The sequence below is a fragment of the Triturus cristatus genome, chromosome 1_1 (genome assembly GCF_964204655.1).
Source record: "Triturus cristatus chromosome 1_1, aTriCri1.1, whole genome shotgun sequence".
Taxonomy (NCBI): Eukaryota; Metazoa; Chordata; class Amphibia; order Caudata; family Salamandridae; genus Triturus; species Triturus cristatus.
Genome location: NC_140579.1, coordinates 836,261,705 through 836,267,396, shown reverse-complemented (window position 1 = coordinate 836,267,396; position 5,692 = coordinate 836,261,705). Strand labels below are relative to the sequence as shown.

The following is a 5,692-nucleotide window of genomic DNA, read 5'->3' as shown; positions in this document are numbered from 1 at the left end:
TCTTGGGCAACTAATTCTAACTTTGCCACCAATGGGCTAATCAGAACCTCTAGTTTAGACTCAAGAATGGTTGCCAGGAGTTCAATGTGGGCTGGATGAAGGGTACTTCCCTCAGCATTGTTTATAGGCTCTAAAGTGTCCCCCCTGCTGAGTGATGTTAAACCTGGCTTTTTGGACTTTCGACCCACCGCCCTCTTAACCGGAGCCTTCCTGCATGCACGCACCATTCTCCGAACAGGAGATTGAGTTGGTGTGACCCTTAAAGAGGATGTCGGGCTCTGGCTAGGAATAAAGTCAGTTAAAGTTTCCCGCTCTTCTATGGTCACTATGGTGGATACATCATTATTTGAGTCTACATTGTTAGAGTTAGCACAGCCACAGTCCGGGAGGAGCGACGGAGTGTTGGGCGTACTCAGCCTTGTGGGTGACGTTTCTGGACTCAACCTGCTAAGTGATAGTCTCCTATCCGTATTAATCTTACTAACTACCTTAACAAGATAGTTATCCATTGTCCTTGTGTCATTAATAGCCGCTGATTCAGAAGACCTGAGCTTAGACATAATATGGACAGCTGGTACTAACTACGAAGTGAATTGGACAACAATAACTTGTCTAGATAGTATAGAAAACAGTGAAGGTAATAGGACCAGTAAGCAGAAAACGAACGTAAACCAATATTCACAATAGTGTCTTACTAGCAATCCAAGATCCGAGTGATACGAGCCAGAATCCGTGGCCTAGCCCAGCCTCCTTTGGCCCCTGACGGCCACAGACGGCCCGCCCTTTGCCCGGGCTTAGCCCGGCGCCTGCCCGCGCGCGTCCCGCGACGCGGGAGATATGCTTGGCTTTATGGCGCCTCTGGGCGCGTGATAAGCGTCACCTGGTCAGCTCTCCGGAGCTGGGGATTCTGGGGACTGTAGTTTTGTCCACACGGCGGCCGCGTAATCAGCGAAGTGGCGGCGGGAGAAAACGAGGCCAGCAGCACCCACGGCGACAATCCAGGAAGGGCAGGTAGGATTTTAAGAGGACTTCCAGCTTCACAACCACATCAGGGCAACACCCGCTCCCCCGGAAATATGCTTGGCTTTATGGCGCCTCCGGGCGCGTAATTAGCGTCACCTGGTCAGCTCTCCGGAGCTGGGGATTCTGGGGACTGTAGTTTTGTCCACACGGCGGCCACGTAATCAGCGAAGCGGTGGCGATAGAAAACGAGGCCAGCAGCACCCACGGCGACAATCCAGGAAGGGTAGGTAGGATTTTAAGAGGACTCCCAGCTTCACAACCACATCAGGGCAACACCCGCTCCCCCGGAAATATGCTTGGCTTTATGGCACCTCCGGGCGCGTGATTAGCGTCACCTGGTCAGCTCTCCGGAGCTGGGGATTCTGGGGACTGTAGTTTTGTCCACACGGCGGCCGCGTAATCAGCGAAGCGGCGGCGGGAGAAAACGAGGCCAGCAGCACCCATGGCGACAATCCAGGAAGGGCAGGTAGGATTTTAAGAGGACTCCCAGCTTCACAACCACATCAGGGCGACATTTGTGTCATTTCCAAAGTTTGTTGGAAACAAATACTTTAATATGATCAAGTGGTAGAGGGCTATTGCCCTTGCCTGAGTTTAGTGAAACAATTGCAGTGGCTGCAGCAAACCCCTTTTTGTGCTTCATAGGAGTCAGTGGTGTGACCATGCCTTTTTTGGTCGCAGCCTACCAGACAGCACAGCTGTTTGGTTTGCTAAAGACATCTTGGGACATTTAGAAAGTTGACCTAGGAATGCGTTCTGTCCATTGCTTGCCATTGGCTTTGTGGTTTGTAACTCACGTCATCTTGCTTTCCATTTGCTGGCTTTATTTGTTTTAGGCTGTCAAGCTTAAGTTCGTACTTTTCCTTGCCCAAATCTTATTTACAGTATTTTTCCGAGTGCTCCTTTTCTGTAACCAGACCTGTAAATCTTGTTCTTATCTCCTCACATTTGCTATGAATTCAAAGACCGAGGTCAAATGTCAGGTACTGTCTTCCAAGAGCGCTTGTTTACTTTTCTTTCTCTGACATAAAGTGAGAGGATTTATGTGACAATGTTGCTGGACACTGTGGGGGGAGGGGCGACTTGTTATTTTCTGGCACACGACAACATTTAAATGAACTGTGTAAGCGTTTCAGAATATATCAGATTAAGAAACACAAATAATGCACATTTGTGTCATTTCCAAAGTTTGTTGGAAACAAATACTTTAATATGATCAAAACAAATCATTACACAAGGTGATGCAATTTCCACACATTTTCGTCTGTGCACTGTACAGTTTTATTAGTAAAACTGTATATTTGTGCAAATCTAGTGGTCAGTTCAGTTGAAAATGCGTTGTCTGTAATGGCAGTGTGCTACCACACAATGAATACTCCACTCTATGCCACACCACTATGCACCACTGCACAACTCCACTCTACTCTGCACCACTCTATGCCACTGCACTCCGCACCACTCCACTCTAGGCCTCTGCACTGTAACCTGTACCACTCTACTTGCCAATGTACTCTTCGCCATTCTACTCTACACTGTCACACTCTTCACCACTGCACTCTACACCACTCTAGTCTAGGCCACACCAATCTACTATGCACAACTCCACTCTATGTGCAATGTATTTTACGCTACTCTGCAATACTGCACTCTATGCCACTGCAGTCTATGCCAATACACTCTACGCCAATGTACTGTATGCCATTCTAATCTACTCTGCACTACTGCACTCTACACCACTTTAAGCAAAATGTTTTGAAGTTGGGCCTCCCTACAAATCTATATGGCAAGGATTTGGGGAGTGGAAGTGGGATGGATGATCACAGAGGGCATGGATCATGAGACCATTTCAGACGTGCTTTCTGTAGCTCGTAATCCACACTAAATGTGGAGCATCACACAAGAACAGAATTGACCCCAAACATTACTGCCCATAATTGGGGTGCAGTGAGCCCCAATGCACTCCACCTGCTGCACTAATGATGGCTGTAGCCCTGAGAAACAAGCTATTTCCTCTTCTTTCATTTCTTCTCCACCATGTTTGACCATCACTTCAATCTCAAAACAGATGCAGTCTCTGTCTAAAATAAAATGAGCTACTGCATGCTTACCCAGTTGTCTTGTGCCAATGGCGTCATCTACCTTAATGCTAGCAAGGAAAATGAGCCCCCATGCCCAAATTCCATTGTAAAACATGCATAACTGTGATGCAGTGGGCAGTTAGCTGCTGCCTTGCTGTTGCCTCTGATCTTTAATAACATGGGATCCCATCTCACACCAACCCTCTCCCTCCCATCCTTCCTCACCCTCTCATCTCTCTGATGTCCAAATCAAGGTGTCGCCTCTGTTTAATTTTCCCCCTTCCTTGGGTCATTACTCCAAGGCTCAATGAAACACTGGCACAGGGAGTGTGTCCTAGATCTCTTAAGCAGTTGCAGCATCAAAGATATCTACAGCTCTGCAAAGCAGGCTGTCTACTCTGCACACTCAGCTGATCTATTACTTATAGGTCAGATGCCCAAAGCAGGCTTTCTGCAAAATATAACCACACAAATAGCACATTTAGCCTCCCCCCCTTCCTTCCGCTGCTTGGGCACTGGGCTCTGTTCCATGTGGCACGATGCTGTCCTGGGCCCTAATGCTAGCAAAGAAAATGCACCCCATGTTCTTTTCCACAGCAAGACTGCCATAATTGAGATTCAGTGCCCACTCATAGAGTGTGTGGGGAGGGGAAGGGCTCCTGTGCTGCAAAACAGATTGAGAACTGAAGAAGGAACATGTCTTCTCACCAAGGTGCCTGCTAACTAAAAGAAATACCAATGTGTGGAATGGTTGGAGCCAGTGTAGGCTTTAATTTTTAGTCGCTCAGTTTCATGGTGACAAATATTTATTCTTTCTGAGAGGTAATATATGCGTCCATTAAAAGGATTGCACCCTTTTAATGGGCATATATAAAAATATTTACATTAGATGTAGTCTGGATTCTTATCACTAAAATGTATATTTTTAAAGCACTTGTTTTTATCTTAAACAGTATTTTGCTACAGTCTGTTTTAAACAGTGTAATACAATTTTAAAACAATGACATTCACAATGCTTTCTGTCACAGACTGGGGCCTTGTAGCATTATAAACAAGCCACTAATCCTCACTGCACCAATCAGGATTTCATTCTGTGACTCAGTCGTCACACACGAAGACAGCTGCTGTGATCACATTAGCTAACTGAGGTTTCATAAGGTAAAAGAGTATATTTCCTTTTGGTTAGTTTAACTTTTATTTATTTTTCAACTGAGGTCTGTGCGTCTTTATTACAAATATAATTACATCTTCAAAAATAGAACACAAATTAGATATTGCATTTTACAAAATGTAATGTATTCTATGACAAATCAGATGTATTTAAATGCATAACCTCAAAGTCCTTTTATAATGGTGACTGTGGTGCAGTAATTGTGTGCAGGACAAGTGACCATCATGTCTGTCAATGCCCCAACGAGCATGCTAGGTGGTAAATACCATCCCTTTACCACTCTCCTGCCTGCAGTCTCTACATTTGAAAACAAAATCGGAAACATTGATAGCACTTTATCCTCACCAGCTCCAAAATACAAAAATACAGCAGTATGTCCTGTGAGGTTGTACTCATGCAAAGTTTATTTTTCACAAAATAGAAAAATCCCTGTTTGTTGTGCCTCCCAACAAGTAGTTCTTAAAGACTTAATTCAAAGTCCTCTTCAGTAACAGCTTAAAAAGCATACATTCATTTTAGTTTGGTAGCAAGTGTTCACAATCCTCAAAGGTGTACAATGGCTATATAAAAAGTATTTTCTCTTGGATAAAACCTGTTTTAATGTTAGGCAGCCTGTATTAGTGAGGGGCAGTCTGTCTGTTTCCACTAGTCACTGGTCAGATTGCACCCAAACATCTCCTGTGAAGCTATCTTCATCCTTATGATCCCGATACACTTCTGACATTGTGACGGACTTGGACGGTAAGGTCTTGTTATTCACCATAAAGAAAAAAGCCTGTGTTGTAGATAACGCTAATTGGCAATCAAACAATGGTCTTAAATTTTGTCATGGTCAGCTCTTCGGGAACAAGAAATTTCCTTTGTCTAATACAGGCAAATACTTTTCTCTTTGATACCTTTCAATGACCACCGGTATTTTGGACGGAAACTCTCTGTTTATATCACCCACCTCACCTTTCTGAGTTGCTAAACACTTACACAGTTTAAACGGGATTGGGTTTTAGTTTCTCTGCAGACTTTCCATGCCATTCCCTGACAGATTTACGCTGTTGCTTGCTGAACAGGGCACTACACTATGCCCTCTATGCCTAATTGACAGTTAATTGTTGATATGTCCTTGAGTTGTGTGCGTGTTTTTATATGCAGTTATTCCAAGGTGAACAGCAAACAATGGAATGCATTTTTTTTCTTCATTTTAGCCTGGTTTTTTACCCCAACTTCATACTTGCTGGCCTCCCTAGTGCCACTCAGTAGTACCATCCTTTCACTTTTTTTGTGGCGTTTAACTGCTGCATGTAAATGAAGACAGCCTAGAATGGCGCCTTTCGCACTTCCAGGCTATCTTCGTTTACATGTAATTGCAGACCTATTTGCGCCCCCCTTGCAACACATCCACGCCCCCCAGGGGGGCGCACAGCAC

At 44.7% G+C, this 5,692-nt stretch overlaps 1 pseudogene; it reads right to left on the bottom strand.

The window, feature by feature from the left end:
* Positions 1-4,875: 4,875 nt before the first annotated feature.
* LOC146871158 (microtubule-associated protein 1 light chain 3 gamma pseudogene) lies at positions 4,876-5,296 on the bottom strand (annotated as a pseudogene).
* Positions 5,297-5,692: the final 396 nt, after the last annotated feature.